The sequence below is a fragment of the Phyllobates terribilis genome, unplaced genomic scaffold, assembly GCF_046119375.1.
Source record: "Phyllobates terribilis strain yellow unplaced genomic scaffold, ASM4611937v1 Scaffold_11__3_contigs__length_659146591, whole genome shotgun sequence".
Taxonomy (NCBI): domain Eukaryota; kingdom Metazoa; phylum Chordata; class Amphibia; order Anura; family Dendrobatidae; genus Phyllobates; species Phyllobates terribilis.
In genome coordinates, this window is record NW_027362771.1 from 526,303,042 (window position 1) to 526,319,757 (window position 16,716).

General features: G+C 38.3%; 22 non-coding genes across 22 annotated transcripts; all 22 read right to left on the reverse strand.

Moving 5' to 3' along the window:
• Positions 1-86: 86 nt before the first annotated feature.
• Positions 87-159, reverse strand: TRNAR-CCU (transfer RNA arginine (anticodon CCU)). Its single transcript has one exon. It is a non-coding gene; the product is annotated as a tRNA-Arg (tRNA).
• A 468-nt stretch (positions 160-627) lies between these two features.
• On the reverse strand, positions 628-720 carry TRNAI-UAU (transfer RNA isoleucine (anticodon UAU)). The gene is given in 2 exon segments: positions 628-663; positions 683-720. It is a non-coding gene; the product is annotated as a tRNA-Ile (tRNA).
• Positions 721-1,657: 937 nt separating this feature from the next.
• On the reverse strand, positions 1,658-1,730 carry TRNAR-CCU (transfer RNA arginine (anticodon CCU)). Its single transcript has one exon. It is a non-coding gene; the product is annotated as a tRNA-Arg (tRNA).
• Positions 1,731-2,198: 468 nt separating this feature from the next.
• TRNAI-UAU (transfer RNA isoleucine (anticodon UAU)) lies at positions 2,199-2,291 on the reverse strand. Its single transcript is given in 2 exon segments — positions 2,199-2,234; positions 2,254-2,291. It is a non-coding gene; the product is annotated as a tRNA-Ile (tRNA).
• Positions 2,292-3,228: 937 nt separating this feature from the next.
• TRNAR-CCU (transfer RNA arginine (anticodon CCU)) lies at positions 3,229-3,301 on the reverse strand. Its single transcript has one exon. It is a non-coding gene; the product is annotated as a tRNA-Arg (tRNA).
• A 468-nt stretch (positions 3,302-3,769) lies between these two features.
• TRNAI-UAU (transfer RNA isoleucine (anticodon UAU)) lies at positions 3,770-3,862 on the reverse strand. The gene is given in 2 exon segments: positions 3,770-3,805; positions 3,825-3,862. It is a non-coding gene; the product is annotated as a tRNA-Ile (tRNA).
• Positions 3,863-4,799: 937 nt separating this feature from the next.
• TRNAR-CCU (transfer RNA arginine (anticodon CCU)) lies at positions 4,800-4,872 on the reverse strand. The gene has a single exon. It is a non-coding gene; the product is annotated as a tRNA-Arg (tRNA).
• A 468-nt stretch (positions 4,873-5,340) lies between these two features.
• TRNAI-UAU (transfer RNA isoleucine (anticodon UAU)) lies at positions 5,341-5,433 on the reverse strand. The gene is given in 2 exon segments: positions 5,341-5,376; positions 5,396-5,433. It is a non-coding gene; the product is annotated as a tRNA-Ile (tRNA).
• Positions 5,434-6,370: 937 nt separating this feature from the next.
• On the reverse strand, positions 6,371-6,443 carry TRNAR-CCU (transfer RNA arginine (anticodon CCU)). The gene has a single exon. It is a non-coding gene; the product is annotated as a tRNA-Arg (tRNA).
• Positions 6,444-6,911: 468 nt separating this feature from the next.
• Positions 6,912-7,004, reverse strand: TRNAI-UAU (transfer RNA isoleucine (anticodon UAU)). Its single transcript is given in 2 exon segments — positions 6,912-6,947; positions 6,967-7,004. It is a non-coding gene; the product is annotated as a tRNA-Ile (tRNA).
• Positions 7,005-7,941: 937 nt separating this feature from the next.
• On the reverse strand, positions 7,942-8,014 carry TRNAR-CCU (transfer RNA arginine (anticodon CCU)). The gene has a single exon. It is a non-coding gene; the product is annotated as a tRNA-Arg (tRNA).
• A 468-nt stretch (positions 8,015-8,482) lies between these two features.
• TRNAI-UAU (transfer RNA isoleucine (anticodon UAU)) lies at positions 8,483-8,575 on the reverse strand. Its single transcript is given in 2 exon segments — positions 8,483-8,518; positions 8,538-8,575. It is a non-coding gene; the product is annotated as a tRNA-Ile (tRNA).
• A 943-nt stretch (positions 8,576-9,518) lies between these two features.
• Positions 9,519-9,591, reverse strand: TRNAR-CCU (transfer RNA arginine (anticodon CCU)). Its single transcript has one exon. It is a non-coding gene; the product is annotated as a tRNA-Arg (tRNA).
• A 468-nt stretch (positions 9,592-10,059) lies between these two features.
• TRNAI-UAU (transfer RNA isoleucine (anticodon UAU)) lies at positions 10,060-10,152 on the reverse strand. The gene is given in 2 exon segments: positions 10,060-10,095; positions 10,115-10,152. It is a non-coding gene; the product is annotated as a tRNA-Ile (tRNA).
• A 939-nt stretch (positions 10,153-11,091) lies between these two features.
• TRNAR-CCU (transfer RNA arginine (anticodon CCU)) lies at positions 11,092-11,164 on the reverse strand. Its single transcript has one exon. It is a non-coding gene; the product is annotated as a tRNA-Arg (tRNA).
• A 468-nt stretch (positions 11,165-11,632) lies between these two features.
• TRNAI-UAU (transfer RNA isoleucine (anticodon UAU)) lies at positions 11,633-11,725 on the reverse strand. The gene is given in 2 exon segments: positions 11,633-11,668; positions 11,688-11,725. It is a non-coding gene; the product is annotated as a tRNA-Ile (tRNA).
• Positions 11,726-12,668: 943 nt separating this feature from the next.
• Positions 12,669-12,741, reverse strand: TRNAR-CCU (transfer RNA arginine (anticodon CCU)). Its single transcript has one exon. It is a non-coding gene; the product is annotated as a tRNA-Arg (tRNA).
• A 468-nt stretch (positions 12,742-13,209) lies between these two features.
• TRNAI-UAU (transfer RNA isoleucine (anticodon UAU)) lies at positions 13,210-13,302 on the reverse strand. Its single transcript is given in 2 exon segments — positions 13,210-13,245; positions 13,265-13,302. It is a non-coding gene; the product is annotated as a tRNA-Ile (tRNA).
• Positions 13,303-14,239: 937 nt separating this feature from the next.
• On the reverse strand, positions 14,240-14,312 carry TRNAR-CCU (transfer RNA arginine (anticodon CCU)). The gene has a single exon. It is a non-coding gene; the product is annotated as a tRNA-Arg (tRNA).
• A 468-nt stretch (positions 14,313-14,780) lies between these two features.
• On the reverse strand, positions 14,781-14,873 carry TRNAI-UAU (transfer RNA isoleucine (anticodon UAU)). The gene is given in 2 exon segments: positions 14,781-14,816; positions 14,836-14,873. It is a non-coding gene; the product is annotated as a tRNA-Ile (tRNA).
• A 939-nt stretch (positions 14,874-15,812) lies between these two features.
• Positions 15,813-15,885, reverse strand: TRNAR-CCU (transfer RNA arginine (anticodon CCU)). Its single transcript has one exon. It is a non-coding gene; the product is annotated as a tRNA-Arg (tRNA).
• Positions 15,886-16,353: 468 nt separating this feature from the next.
• Positions 16,354-16,446, reverse strand: TRNAI-UAU (transfer RNA isoleucine (anticodon UAU)). Its single transcript is given in 2 exon segments — positions 16,354-16,389; positions 16,409-16,446. It is a non-coding gene; the product is annotated as a tRNA-Ile (tRNA).
• Positions 16,447-16,716: the final 270 nt, after the last annotated feature.

A 16,716-nucleotide genomic window follows, 5' to 3' on the forward strand; every position in this document is an offset into this window, starting at 1 on the left:
GCAAACAAGACTGTATGGCAGTCAAATAGTTGTCATCTTCACCCTAAACTTTCCATGAGGTGTTGTTGAAAATGGAGCTCAACAAGCACCCCGGATGGGACTCGAACCCACAATCCCTGGCTTAGGAGGCCAGTGCCTTATCCATTAGGCCACCGGGGCAGCACGAGCAAGTGTTGACATTGCGCATTGCTGTTCCCTAACAGTGAAGCGATCATTTTTGATTGAGTTCTCAAGAATGATCTTGTAAGTTTGAACTCCAACTTGAAAAGATCCATAAGCACATGCATCTTTATTTTAGATGAGAGCAAGGGCTACCTTTGGAGGGTGGTTTTTATCTCTTAGCCAGTGTACATTATTAATGCCGATGAAGGAAAGTATATTGGACAGCCAGAAGCCTTAAAAACGAAATATATCTTCCACATTTCCCTTTCAATCACGGTACTAGATTATGGTGGGACTTACAAGACTTTTCGAACCTGCGGCAATTTTTAAAAAAAAAATACCGCAAAAAACAAAGAGCTCTTTGGAATTTCTCTCTTAATCATGGGACTAGATCGTCGACGGGTTCAAGACACTTTGCCCAACTACTTCAGTAGTAAAAAATACTAAAGGAAGGCAAGAAACAAATGCTCCAGGTGAGGGTTGAACTCACAACCTCGGCATTGCTCAACAGTTACTGCTTTATAAGTACCGCGCGCTGACCGATTGCGCCACTGGAGCCGTCGTGGTAGAGCCGTACAGCATAAAGAAAGAAATAAGATCAATTTGAATGGGAATGTTTCTTCACTAAATTAACTTTTGTTGAAAACAGGTTTTGTGGGGTTTTATTGGAATGTTTTGAGAATAGATATATTAGCATAATACAATCGTTATTACAAATAAAAATTAGACATTTTAGAATTTGTACACTGGCCGCTGGGTCTTTATCAACTCAAACATTCTGTTTTTTTTAAGGAAATGCACATGTGCGTTTGCTGCAATGAACAGACTTTGACACTTTATTTTGTATTGAAGCATCTAATGAGCGTGTGCACAAATTCTTAGGAATTCAGGGGCTGCAGGGTCAGCTGTGACATCACGGCCAGCTGTGACATCACCTTTTGTGATTCCTAGATCCTGTGTTAACAGCTGTGTACAGAGGTGCTATCAGTCATTATAACCCTACCTCTGATATTAAGAAAACGGCTTTAGAAGGACAGCCCCAGTAGCCAGTGTGAAAATTGCAAGATTATTAATTTTGTTTTTTAATAAAGAGCATTACATGAAAAAAATTGTCAAAAATGACATATATATATATATATATATACATACTTTGTTTTACATTTATTATTTTATATTTTGATCTTTAAAATATTGTTTGTTTAAATGCATAGCCATAGCTTAGTAGAAAGTATACTCTTTGGTATTTGGGGCATGAATGAAGATGAAAGCAATGGACTGTGTGTTTTAACAAGATGCTATATTTTGCCGCCCTACAAAGTAGATACTACTCTGTTGCACGTTAACACTTCTCTCAGTACATGGAAATGATCTTTCGAAAAGGGCAGAGGTTTGCAAGAACTAATTTACAGGCAAACAAGACTGTATGGCAGTCAAATAGTTGTCATCTTCACCCTAAACTTTCCATGAGGTGTTGTTGAAAATGGAGCTCAACAAGCACCCCGGATGGGACTCGAACCCACAATCCCTGGCTTAGGAGGCCAGTGCCTTATCCATTAGGCCACCGGGGCAGCACGAGCAAGTGTTGACATTGCGCATTGCTGTTCCCTAACAGTGAAGCGATCATTTTTGATTGAGTTCTCAAGAATGATCTTGTAAGTTTGAACTCCAACTTGAAAAGATCCATAAGCACATGCATCTTTATTTTAGATGAGAGCAAGGGCTACCTTTGGAGGGTGGTTTTTATCTCTTAGCCAGTGTACATTATTAATGCCGATGAAGGAAAGTATATTGGACAGCCAGAAGCCTTAAAAACGAAATATATCTTCCACATTTCCCTTTCAATCACGGTACTAGATTATGGTGGGACTTACAAGACTTTTCGAACCTGCGGCAATTTTTAAAAAAAAAATACCGCAAAAAACAAAGAGCTCTTTGGAATTTCTCTCTTAATCATGGGACTAGATCGTCGACGGGTTCAAGACACTTTGCCCAACTACTTCAGTAGTAAAAAATACTAAAGGAAGGCAAGAAACAAATGCTCCAGGTGAGGGTTGAACTCACAACCTCGGCATTGCTCAACAGTTACTGCTTTATAAGTACCGCGCGCTGACCGATTGCGCCACTGGAGCCGTCGTGGTAGAGCCGTACAGCATAAAGAAAGAAATAAGATCAATTTGAATGGGAATGTTTCTTCACTAAATTAACTTTTGTTGAAAACAGGTTTTGTGGGGTTTTATTGGAATGTTTTGAGAATAGATATATTAGCATAATACAATCGTTATTACAAATAAAAATTAGACATTTTAGAATTTGTACACTGGCCGCTGGGTCTTTATCAACTCAAACATTCTGTTTTTTTTAAGGAAATGCACATGTGCGTTTGCTGCAATGAACAGACTTTGACACTTTATTTTGTATTGAAGCATCTAATGAGCGTGTGCACAAATTCTTAGGAATTCAGGGGCTGCAGGGTCAGCTGTGACATCACGGCCAGCTGTGACATCACCTTTTGTGATTCCTAGATCCTGTGTTAACAGCTGTGTACAGAGGTGCTATCAGTCATTATAACCCTACCTCTGATATTAAGAAAACGGCTTTAGAAGGACAGCCCCAGTAGCCAGTGTGAAAATTGCAAGATTATTAATTTTGTTTTTTAATAAAGAGCATTACATGAAAAAAATTGTCAAAAATGACATATATATATATATATATATACATACTTTGTTTTACATTTATTATTTTATATTTTGATCTTTAAAATATTGTTTGTTTAAATGCATAGCCATAGCTTAGTAGAAAGTATACTCTTTGGTATTTGGGGCATGAATGAAGATGAAAGCAATGGACTGTGTGTTTTAACAAGATGCTATATTTTGCCGCCCTACAAAGTAGATACTACTCTGTTGCACGTTAACACTTCTCTCAGTACATGGAAATGATCTTTCGAAAAGGGCAGAGGTTTGCAAGAACTAATTTACAGGCAAACAAGACTGTATGGCAGTCAAATAGTTGTCATCTTCACCCTAAACTTTCCATGAGGTGTTGTTGAAAATGGAGCTCAACAAGCACCCCGGATGGGACTCGAACCCACAATCCCTGGCTTAGGAGGCCAGTGCCTTATCCATTAGGCCACCGGGGCAGCACGAGCAAGTGTTGACATTGCGCATTGCTGTTCCCTAACAGTGAAGCGATCATTTTTGATTGAGTTCTCAAGAATGATCTTGTAAGTTTGAACTCCAACTTGAAAAGATCCATAAGCACATGCATCTTTATTTTAGATGAGAGCAAGGGCTACCTTTGGAGGGTGGTTTTTATCTCTTAGCCAGTGTACATTATTAATGCCGATGAAGGAAAGTATATTGGACAGCCAGAAGCCTTAAAAACGAAATATATCTTCCACATTTCCCTTTCAATCACGGTACTAGATTATGGTGGGACTTACAAGACTTTTCGAACCTGCGGCAATTTTTAAAAAAAAAATACCGCAAAAAACAAAGAGCTCTTTGGAATTTCTCTCTTAATCATGGGACTAGATCGTCGACGGGTTCAAGACACTTTGCCCAACTACTTCAGTAGTAAAAAATACTAAAGGAAGGCAAGAAACAAATGCTCCAGGTGAGGGTTGAACTCACAACCTCGGCATTGCTCAACAGTTACTGCTTTATAAGTACCGCGCGCTGACCGATTGCGCCACTGGAGCCGTCGTGGTAGAGCCGTACAGCATAAAGAAAGAAATAAGATCAATTTGAATGGGAATGTTTCTTCACTAAATTAACTTTTGTTGAAAACAGGTTTTGTGGGGTTTTATTGGAATGTTTTGAGAATAGATATATTAGCATAATACAATCGTTATTACAAATAAAAATTAGACATTTTAGAATTTGTACACTGGCCGCTGGGTCTTTATCAACTCAAACATTCTGTTTTTTTTAAGGAAATGCACATGTGCGTTTGCTGCAATGAACAGACTTTGACACTTTATTTTGTATTGAAGCATCTAATGAGCGTGTGCACAAATTCTTAGGAATTCAGGGGCTGCAGGGTCAGCTGTGACATCACGGCCAGCTGTGACATCACCTTTTGTGATTCCTAGATCCTGTGTTAACAGCTGTGTACAGAGGTGCTATCAGTCATTATAACCCTACCTCTGATATTAAGAAAACGGCTTTAGAAGGACAGCCCCAGTAGCCAGTGTGAAAATTGCAAGATTATTAATTTTGTTTTTTAATAAAGAGCATTACATGAAAAAAATTGTCAAAAATGACATATATATATATATATATATACATACTTTGTTTTACATTTATTATTTTATATTTTGATCTTTAAAATATTGTTTGTTTAAATGCATAGCCATAGCTTAGTAGAAAGTATACTCTTTGGTATTTGGGGCATGAATGAAGATGAAAGCAATGGACTGTGTGTTTTAACAAGATGCTATATTTTGCCGCCCTACAAAGTAGATACTACTCTGTTGCACGTTAACACTTCTCTCAGTACATGGAAATGATCTTTCGAAAAGGGCAGAGGTTTGCAAGAACTAATTTACAGGCAAACAAGACTGTATGGCAGTCAAATAGTTGTCATCTTCACCCTAAACTTTCCATGAGGTGTTGTTGAAAATGGAGCTCAACAAGCACCCCGGATGGGACTCGAACCCACAATCCCTGGCTTAGGAGGCCAGTGCCTTATCCATTAGGCCACCGGGGCAGCACGAGCAAGTGTTGACATTGCGCATTGCTGTTCCCTAACAGTGAAGCGATCATTTTTGATTGAGTTCTCAAGAATGATCTTGTAAGTTTGAACTCCAACTTGAAAAGATCCATAAGCACATGCATCTTTATTTTAGATGAGAGCAAGGGCTACCTTTGGAGGGTGGTTTTTATCTCTTAGCCAGTGTACATTATTAATGCCGATGAAGGAAAGTATATTGGACAGCCAGAAGCCTTAAAAACGAAATATATCTTCCACATTTCCCTTTCAATCACGGTACTAGATTATGGTGGGACTTACAAGACTTTTCGAACCTGCGGCAATTTTTAAAAAAAAAATACCGCAAAAAACAAAGAGCTCTTTGGAATTTCTCTCTTAATCATGGGACTAGATCGTCGACGGGTTCAAGACACTTTGCCCAACTACTTCAGTAGTAAAAAATACTAAAGGAAGGCAAGAAACAAATGCTCCAGGTGAGGGTTGAACTCACAACCTCGGCATTGCTCAACAGTTACTGCTTTATAAGTACCGCGCGCTGACCGATTGCGCCACTGGAGCCGTCGTGGTAGAGCCGTACAGCATAAAGAAAGAAATAAGATCAATTTGAATGGGAATGTTTCTTCACTAAATTAACTTTTGTTGAAAACAGGTTTTGTGGGGTTTTATTGGAATGTTTTGAGAATAGATATATTAGCATAATACAATCGTTATTACAAATAAAAATTAGACATTTTAGAATTTGTACACTGGCCGCTGGGTCTTTATCAACTCAAACATTCTGTTTTTTTTAAGGAAATGCACATGTGCGTTTGCTGCAATGAACAGACTTTGACACTTTATTTTGTATTGAAGCATCTAATGAGCGTGTGCACAAATTCTTAGGAATTCAGGGGCTGCAGGGTCAGCTGTGACATCACGGCCAGCTGTGACATCACCTTTTGTGATTCCTAGATCCTGTGTTAACAGCTGTGTACAGAGGTGCTATCAGTCATTATAACCCTACCTCTGATATTAAGAAAACGGCTTTAGAAGGACAGCCCCAGTAGCCAGTGTGAAAATTGCAAGATTATTAATTTTGTTTTTTAATAAAGAGCATTACATGAAAAAAATTGTCAAAAATGACATATATATATATATATATATACATACTTTGTTTTACATTTATTATTTTATATTTCGATCTTTAAAATATTGTTTGTTTAAATGCATAGCCATAGCTTAGTAGAAAGTATACTCTTTGGTATTTGGGGCATGAATGAAGATGAAAGCAATGGACTGTGTGTTTTAACAAGATGCTATATTTTGCCGCCCTACAAAGTAGATACTACTCTGTTGCACGTTAACACTTCTCTCAGTACATGGAAATGATCTTTCGAAAAGGGCAGAGGTTTGCAAGAACTAATTTACAGGCAAACAAGACTGTATGGCAGTCAAATAGTTGTCATCTTCACCCTAAACTTTCCATGAGGTGTTGTTGAAAATGGAGCTCAACAAGCACCCCGGATGGGACTCGAACCCACAATCCCTGGCTTAGGAGGCCAGTGCCTTATCCATTAGGCCACCGGGGCAGCACGAGCAAGTGTTGACATTGCGCATTGCTGTTCCCTAACAGTGAAGCGATCATTTTTGATTGAGTTCTCAAGAATGATCTTGTAAGTTTGAACTCCAACTTGAAAAGATCCATAAGCACATGCATCTTTATTTTAGATGAGAGCAAGGGCTACCTTTGGAGGGTGGTTTTTATCTCTTAGCCAGTGTACATTATTAATGCCGATGAAGGAAAGTATATTGGACAGCCAGAAGCCTTAAAAACGAAATATATCTTCCACATTTCCCTTTCAATCACGGTACTAGATTATGGTGGGACTTACAAGACTTTTCGAACCTGCGGCAATTTTTAAAAAAAAAATACCGCAAAAAACAAAGAGCTCTTTGGAATTTCTCTCTTAATCATGGGACTAGATCGTCGACGGGTTCAAGACACTTTGCCCAACTACTTCAGTAGTAAAAAATACTAAAGGAAGGCAAGAAACAAATGCTCCAGGTGAGGGTTGAACTCACAACCTCGGCATTGCTCAACAGTTACTGCTTTATAAGTACCGCGCGCTGACCGATTGCGCCACTGGAGCCGTCGTGGTAGAGCCGTACAGCATAAAGAAAGAAATAAGATCAATTTGAATGGGAATGTTTCTTCACTAAATTAACTTTTGTTGAAAACAGGTTTTGTGGGGTTTTATTGGAATGTTTTGAGAATAGATATATTAGCATAATACAATCGTTATTACAAATAAAAATTAGACATTTTAGAATTTGTACACTGGCCGCTGGGTCTTTATCAACTCAAACATTCTGTTTTTTTTAAGGAAATGCACATGTGCGTTTGCTGCAATGAACAGACTTTGACACTTTATTTTGTATTGAAGCATCTAATGAGCGTGTGCACAAATTCTTAGGAATTCAGGGGCTGCAGGGTCAGCTGTGACATCACGGCCAGCTGTGACATCACCTTTTGTGATTCCTAGATCCTGTGTTAACAGCTGTGTACAGAGGTGCTATCAGTCATTATAACCCTACCTCTGATATTAAGAAAACGGCTTTAGAAGGACAGCCCCAGTAGCCAGTGTGAAAATTGCAAGATTATTAATTTTGTTTTTTAATAAAGAGCATTACATGAAAAAAATTGTCAAAAATGACATATATATATATATATATATACATACTTTGTTTTACATTTATTATTTTATATTTCGATCTTTAAAATATTGTTTGTTTAAATGCATAGCCATAGCTTAGTAGAAAGTATACTCTTTGGTATTTGGGGCATGAATGAAGATGAAAGCAATGGACTGTGTGTTTTAACAAGATGCTATATTTTGCCGCCCTACAAAGTAGATACTACTCTGTTGCACGTTAACACTTCTCTCAGTACATGGAAATGATCTTTCGAAAAGGGCAGAGGTTTGCAAGAACTAATTTACAGGCAAACAAGACTGTATGGCAGTCAAATAGTTGTCATCTTCACCCTAAACTTTCCATGAGGTGTTGTTGAAAATGGAGCTCAACAAGCACCCCGGATGGGACTCGAACCCACAATCCCTGGCTTAGGAGGCCAGTGCCTTATCCATTAGGCCACCGGGGCAGCACGAGCAAGTGTTGACATTGCGCATTGCTGTTCCCTAACAGTGAAGCGATCATTTTTGATTGAGTTCTCAAGAATGATCTTGTAAGTTTGAACTCCAACTTGAAAAGATCCATAAGCACATGCATCTTTATTTTAGATGAGAGCAAGGGCTACCTTTGGAGGGTGGTTTTTATCTCTTAGCCAGTGTACATTATTAATGCCGATGAAGGAAAGTATATTGGACAGCCAGAAGCCTTAAAAACGAAATATATCTTCCACATTTCCCTTTCAATCACGGTACTAGATTATGGTGGGACTTACAAGACTTTTCGAACCTGCGGCAATTTTTAAAAAAAAAATACCGCAAAAAACAAAGAGCTCTTTGGAATTTCTCTCTTAATCATGGGACTAGATCGTCGACGGGTTCAAGACACTTTGCCCAACTACTTCAGTAGTAAAAAATACTAAAGGAAGGCAAGAAACAAATGCTCCAGGTGAGGGTTGAACTCACAACCTCGGCATTGCTCAACAGTTACTGCTTTATAAGTACCGCGCGCTGACCGATTGCGCCACTGGAGCCGTCGTGGTAGAGCCGTACAGCATAAAGAAAGAAATAAGATCAATTTGAATGGGAATGTTTCTTCACTAAATTAACTTTTGTTGAAAACAGGTTTTGTGGGGTTTTATTGGAATGTTTTGAGAATAGATATATTAGCATAATACAATCGTTATTACAAATAAAAATTAGACATTTTAGAATTTGTACACTGGCCGCTGGGTCTTTATCAACTCAAACATTCTGTTTTTTTTAAGGAAATGCACATGTGCGTTTGCTGCAATGAACAGACTTTGACACTTTATTTTGTATTGAAGCATCTAATGAGCGTGTGCACAAATTCTTAGGAATTCAGGGGCTGCAGGGTCAGCTGTGACATCACGGCCAGCTGTGACATCACCTTTTGTGATTCCTAGATCCTGTGTTAACAGCTGTGTACAGAGGTGCTATCAGTCATTATAACCCTACCTCTGATATTAAGAAAACGGCTTTAGAAGGACAGCCCCAGTAGCCAGTGTGAAAATTGCAAGATTATTAATTTTGTTTTTTAATAAAGAGCATTACATGAAAAAAATTGTCAAAAATGACATATATATATATATATATATATATATACATACTTTGTTTTACATTTATTATTTTATATTTTGATCTTTAAAATATTGTTTGTTTAAATGCATAGCCATAGCTTAGTAGAAAGTATACTCTTTGGTATTTGGGGCATGAATGAAGATGAAAGCAATGGACTGTGTGTTTTAACAAGATGCTATATTTTGCCGCCCTACAAAGTAGATACTACTCTGTTGCACGTTAACACTTCTCTCAGTACATGGAAATGATCTTTCGAAAAGGGCAGAGGTTTGCAAGAACTAATTTACAGGCAAACAAGACTGTATGGCAGTCAAATAGTTGTCATCTTCACCCTAAACTTTCCATGAGGTGTTGTTGAAAATGGAGCTCAACAAGCACCCCGGATGGGACTCGAACCCACAATCCCTGGCTTAGGAGGCCAGTGCCTTATCCATTAGGCCACCGGGGCAGCACGAGCAAGTGTTGACATTGCGCATTGCTGTTCCCTAACAGTGAAGCGATCATTTTTGATTGAGTTCTCAAGAATGATCTTGTAAGTTTGAACTCCAACTTGAAAAGATCCATAAGCACATGCATCTTTATTTTAGATGAGAGCAAGGGCTACCTTTGGAGGGTGGTTTTTATCTCTTAGCCAGTGTACATTATTAATGCCGATGAAGGAAAGTATATTGGACAGCCAGAAGCCTTAAAAACGAAATATATCTTCCACATTTCCCTTTCAATCACGGTACTAGATTATGGTGGGACTTACAAGACTTTTCGAACCTGCGGCAATTTTTAAAAAAAAAATACCGCAAAAAACAAAGAGCTCTTTGGAATTTCTCTCTTAATCATGGGACTAGATCGTCGACGGGTTCAAGACACTTTGCCCAACTACTTCAGTAGTAAAAAATACTAAAGGAAGGCAAGAAACAAATGCTCCAGGTGAGGGTTGAACTCACAACCTCGGCATTGCTCAACAGTTACTGCTTTATAAGTACCGCGCGCTGACCGATTGCGCCACTGGAGCCGTCGTGGTAGAGCCGTACAGCATAAAGAAAGAAATAAGATCAATTTGAATGGGAATGTTTCTTCACTAAATTAACTTTTGTTGAAAACAGGTTTTGTGGGGTTTTATTGGAATGTTTTGAGAATAGATATATTAGCATAATACAATCGTTATTACAAATAAAAATTAGACATTTTAGAATTTGTACACTGGCCGCTGGGTCTTTATCAACTCAAACATTCTGTTTTTTTTAAGGAAATGCACATGTGCGTTTGCTGCAATGAACAGACTTTGACACTTTATTTTGTATTGAAGCATCTAATGAGCGTGTGCACAAATTCTTAGGAATTCAGGGGCTGCAGGGTCAGCTGTGACATCACGGCCAGCTGTGACATCACCTTTTGTGATTCCTAGATCCTGTGTTAACAGCTGTGTACAGAGGTGCTATCAGTCATTATAACCCTACCTCTGATATTAAGAAAACGGCTTTAGAAGGACAGCCCCAGTAGCCAGTGTGAAAATTGCAAGATTATTAATTTTGTTTTTTAATAAAGAGCATTACATGAAAAAAATTGTCAAAAATGACATATATATATATATATATATATACATACTTTGTTTTACATTTATTATTTTATATTTTGATCTTTAAAATATTGTTTGTTTAAATGCATAGCCATAGCTTAGTAGAAAGTATACTCTTTGGTATTTGGGGCATGAATGAAGATGAAAGCAATGGACTGTGTGTTTTAACAAGATGCTATATTTTGCCGCCCTACAAAGTAGATACTACTCTGTTGCACGTTAACACTTCTCTCAGTACATGGAAATGATCTTTCGAAAAGGGCAGAGGTTTGCAAGAACTAATTTACAGGCAAACAAGACTGTATGGCAGTCAAATAGTTGTCATCTTCACCCTAAACTTTCCATGAGGTGTTGTTGAAAATGGAGCTCAACAAGCACCCCGGATGGGACTCGAACCCACAATCCCTGGCTTAGGAGGCCAGTGCCTTATCCATTAGGCCACCGGGGCAGCACGAGCAAGTGTTGACATTGCGCATTGCTGTTCCCTAACAGTGAAGCGATCATTTTTGATTGAGTTCTCAAGAATGATCTTGTAAGTTTGAACTCCAACTTGAAAAGATCCATAAGCACATGCATCTTTATTTTAGATGAGAGCAAGGGCTACCTTTGGAGGGTGGTTTTTATCTCTTAGCCAGTGTACATTATTAATGCCGATGAAGGAAAGTATATTGGACAGCCAGAAGCCTTAAAAACGAAATATATCTTCCACATTTCCCTTTCAATCACGGTACTAGATTATGGTGGGACTTACAAGACTTTTCGAACCTGCGGCAATTTTTAAAAAAAAAATACCGCAAAAAACAAAGAGCTCTTTGGAATTTCTCTCTTAATCATGGGACTAGATCGTCGACGGGTTCAAGACACTTTGCCCAACTACTTCAGTAGTAAAAAATACTAAAGGAAGGCAAGAAACAAATGCTCCAGGTGAGGGTTGAACTCACAACCTCGGCATTGCTCAACAGTTACTGCTTTATAAGTACCGCGCGCTGACCGATTGCGCCACTGGAGCCGTCGTGGTAGAGCCGTACAGCATAAAGAAAGAAATAAGATCAATTTGAATGGGAATGTTTCTTCACTAAATTAACTTTTGTTGAAAACAGGTTTTGTGGGGTTTTATTGGAATGTTTTGAGAATAGATATATTAGCATAATACAATCGTTATTACAAATAAAAATTAGACATTTTAGAATTTGTACACTGGCCGCTGGGTCTTTATCAACTCAAACATTCTGTTTTTTTTAAGGAAATGCACATGTGCGTTTGCTGCAATGAACAGACTTTGACACTTTATTTTGTATTGAAGCATCTAATGAGCGTGTGCACAAATTCTTAGGAATTCAGGGGCTGCAGGGTCAGCTGTGACATCACGGCCAGCTGTGACATCACCTTTTGTGATTCCTAGATCCTGTGTTAACAGCTGTGTACAGAGGTGCTATCAGTCATTATAACCCTACCTCTGATATTAAGAAAACGGCTTTAGAAGGACAGCCCCAGTAGCCAGTGTGAAAATTGCAAGATTATTAATTTTGTTTTTTAATAAAGAGCATTACATGAAAAAAATTGTCAAAAATGACATATATATATATATATATATATATATACATACTTTGTTTTACATTTATTATTTTATATTTTGATCTTTAAAATATTGTTTGTTTAAATGCATAGCCATAGCTTAGTAGAAAGTATACTCTTTGGTATTTGGGGCATGAATGAAGATGAAAGCAATGGACTGTGTGTTTTAACAAGATGCTATATTTTGCCGCCCTACAAAGTAGATACTACTCTGTTGCACGTTAACACTTCTCTCAGTACATGGAAATGATCTTTCGAAAAGGGCAGAGGTTTGCAAGAACTAATTTACAGGCAAACAAGACTGTATGGCAGTCAAATAGTTGTCATCTTCACCCTAAACTTTCCATGAGGTGTTGTTGAAAATGGAGCTCAACAAGCACCCCGGATGGGACTCGAACCCACAATCCCTGGCTTAGGAGGCCAGTGCCTTATCCATTAGGCCACCGGGGCAGCACGAGCAAGTGTTGACATTGCGCATTGCTGTTCCCTAACAGTGAAGCGATCATTTTTGATTGAGTTCTCAAGAATGATCTTGTAAGTTTGAACTCCAACTTGAAAAGATCCATAAGCACATGCATCTTTATTTTAGATGAGAGCAAGGGCTACCTTTGGAGGGTGGTTTTTATCTCTTAGCCAGTGTACATTATTAATGCCGATGAAGGAAAGTATATTGGACAGCCAGAAGCCTTAAAAACGAAATATATCTTCCACATTTCCCTTTCAATCACGGTACTAGATTATGGTGGGACTTACAAGACTTTTCGAACCTGCGGCAATTTTTAAAAAAAAAATACCGCAAAAAACAAAGAGCTCTTTGGAATTTCTCTCTTAATCATGGGACTAGATCGTCGACGGGTTCAAGACACTTTGCCCAACTACTTCAGTAGTAAAAAATACTAAAGGAAGGCAAGAAACAAATGCTCCAGGTGAGGGTTGAACTCACAACCTCGGCATTGCTCAACAGTTACTGCTTTATAAGTACCGCGCGCTGACCGATTGCGCCACTGGAGCCGTCGTGGTAGAGCCGTACAGCATAAAGAAAGAAATAAGATCAATTTGAATGGGAATGTTTCTTCACTAAATTAACTTTTGTTGAAAACAGGTTTTGTGGGGTTTTATTGGAATGTTTTGAGAATAGATATATTAGCATAATACAATCGTTATTACAAATAAAAATTAGACATTTTAGAATTTGTACACTGGCCGCTGGGTCTTTATCAACTCAAACATTCTGTTTTTTTTAAGGAAATGCACATGTGCGTTTGCTGCAATGAACAGACTTTGACACTTTATTTTGTATTGAAGCATCTAATGAGCGTGTGCACAAATTCTTAGGAATTCAGGGGCTGCAGGGTCAGCTGTGACATCACGGCCAGCTGTGACATCACCTTTTGTGATTCCTAGATCCTGTGTTAACAGCTGTGTACAGAGGTGCTATCAGTCATTATAACCCTACCTCTGATATTAAGAAAACGGCTTTAGAAGGACAGCCCCAGTAGCCAGTGTGAAAATTGCAAGATTATTAATTTTGTTTTTTAATAAAGAGCATTACATGAAAAAAATTGTCAAAAATGACATATATATATATATATATATACATACTTTGTTTTACATTTATTATTTTATATTTTGATCTTTAAAATATTGTTTGTTTAAATGCATAGCCATAGCTTAGTAGAAAGTATACTCTTTGGTATTTGGGGCATGAATGAAGATGAAAGCAATGGACTGTGTGTTTTAACAAGATGCTATATTTTGCCGCCCTACAAAGTAGATACTACTCTGTTGCACGTTAACACTTCTCTCAGTACATGGAAATGATCTTTCGAAAAGGGCAGAGGTTTGCAAGAACTAATTTACAGGCAAACAAGACTGTATGGCAGTCAAATAGTTGTCATCTTCACCCTAAACTTTCCATGAGGTGTTGTTGAAAATGGAGCTCAACAAGCACCCCGGATGGGACTCGAACCCACAATCCCTGGCTTAGGAGGCCAGTGCCTTATCCATTAGGCCACCGGGGCAGCACGAGCAAGTGTTGACATTGCGCATTGCTGTTCCCTAACAGTGAAGCGATCATTTTTGATTGAGTTCTCAAGAATGATCTTGTAAGTTTGAACTCCAACTTGAAAAGATCCATAAGCACATGCATCTTTATTTTAGATGAGAGCAAGGGCTACCTTTGGAGGGTGGTTTTTATCTCTTAGCCAGTGTACATTATTAATGCCGATGAAGGAAAGTATATTGGACAGCCAGAAGCCTTAAAAACGAAATATATCTTCCACATTTCCCTTTCAATCACGGTACTAGATTATGGTGGGACTTACAAGACTTTTCGAACCTGCGGCAATTTTTAAAAAAAAAATACCGCAAAAAACAAAGAGCTCTTTGGAATTTCTCTCTTAATCATGGGACTAGATCGTCGACGGGTTCAAGACACTTTGCCCAACTACTTCAGTAGTAAAAAATACTAAAGGAAGGCAAGAAACAAATGCTCCAGGTGAGGGTTGAACTCACAACCTCGGCATTGCTCAACAGTTACTGCTTTATAAGTACCGCGCGCTGACCGATTGCGCCACTGGAGCCGTCGTGGTAGAGCCGTACAGCATAAAGAAAGAAATAAGATCAATTTGAATGGGAATGTTTCTTCACTAAATTAACTTTTGTTGAAAACAGGTTTTGTGGGGTTTTATTGGAATGTTTTGAGAATAGATATATTAGCATAATACAATCGTTATTACAAATAAAAATTAGACATTTTAGAATTTGTACACTGGCCGCTGGGTCTTTATCAACTCAAACATTCTGTTTTTTTTAAGGAAATGCACATGTGCGTTTGCTGCAATGAACAGACTTTGACACTTTATTTTGTATTGAAGCATCTAATGAGCGTGTGCACAAATTCTTAGGAATTCAGGGGCTGCAGGGTCAGCTGTGACATCACGGCCAGCTGTGACATCACCTTTTGTGATTCCTAGATCCTGTGTTAACAGCTGTGTACAGAGGTGCTATCAGTCATTATAACCCTACCTCTGATATTAAGAAAACGGCTTTAGAAGGACAGCCCCAGTAGCCAGTGTGAAAATTGCAAGATTATTAATTTTGTTTTTTAATAAAGAGCATTACATGAAAAAAATTGTCAAAAATGACATATATATATATATATATATATACATACTTTGTTTTACATTTATTATTTTATATTTTGATCTTTAAAATATTGTTTGTTTAAATGCATAGCCATAGCTTAGTAGAAAGTATACTCTTTGGTATTTGGGGCATGAATGAAGATGAAAGCAATGGACTGTGTGTTTTAACAAGATGCTATATTTTGCCGCCCTACAAAGTAGATACTACTCTGTTGCACGTTAACACTTCTCTCAGTACATGGAAATGATCTTTCGAAAAGGGCAGAGGTTTGCAAGAACTAATTTACAGGCAAACAAGACTGTATGGCAGTCAAATAGTTGTCATCTTCACCCTAAACTTTCCATGAGGTGTTGTTGAAAATGGAGCTCAACAAGCACCCCGGATGGGACTCGAACCCACAATCCCTGGCTTAGGAGGCCAGTGCCTTATCCATTAGGCCACCGGGGCAGCACGAGCAAGTGTTGACATTGCGCATTGCTGTTCCCTAACAGTGAAGCGATCATTTTTGATTGAGTTCTCAAGAATGATCTTGTAAGTTTGAACTCCAACTTGAAAAGATCCATAAGCACATGCATCTTTATTTTAGATGAGAGCAAGGGCTACCTTTGGAGGGTGGTTTTTATCTCTTAGCCAGTGTACATTATTAATGCCGATGAAGGAAAGTATATTGGACAGCCAGAAGCCTTAAAAACGAAATATATCTTCCACATTTCCCTTTCAATCACGGTACTAGATTATGGTGGGACTTACAAGACTTTTCGAACCTGCGGCAATTTTTAAAAAAAAAATACCGCAAAAAACAAAGAGCTCTTTGGAATTTCTCTCTTAATCATGGGACTAGATCGTCGACGGGTTCAAGACACTTTGCCCAACTACTTCAGTAGTAAAAAATACTAAAGGAAGGCAAGAAACAAATGCTCCAGGTGAGGGTTGAACTCACAACCTCGGCATTGCTCAACAGTTACTGCTTTATAAGTACCGCGCGCTGACCGATTGCGCCACTGGAGCCGTCGTGGTAGAGCCGTACAGCATAAAGAAAGAAATAAGATCAATTTGAATGGGAATGTTTCTTCACTAAATTAACTTTTGTTGAAAACAGGTTTTGTGGGGTTTTATTGGAATGTTTTGAGAATAGATATATTAGCATAATACAATCGTTATTACAAATAAAAATTAGACATTTTAGAATTTGTACACTGGCCGCTGGGTCTTTATCAACTCAAACATTCTGTTTTTTTTAAGGAAATGCACATGTGCGTTTGCTGCAATGAACAGACT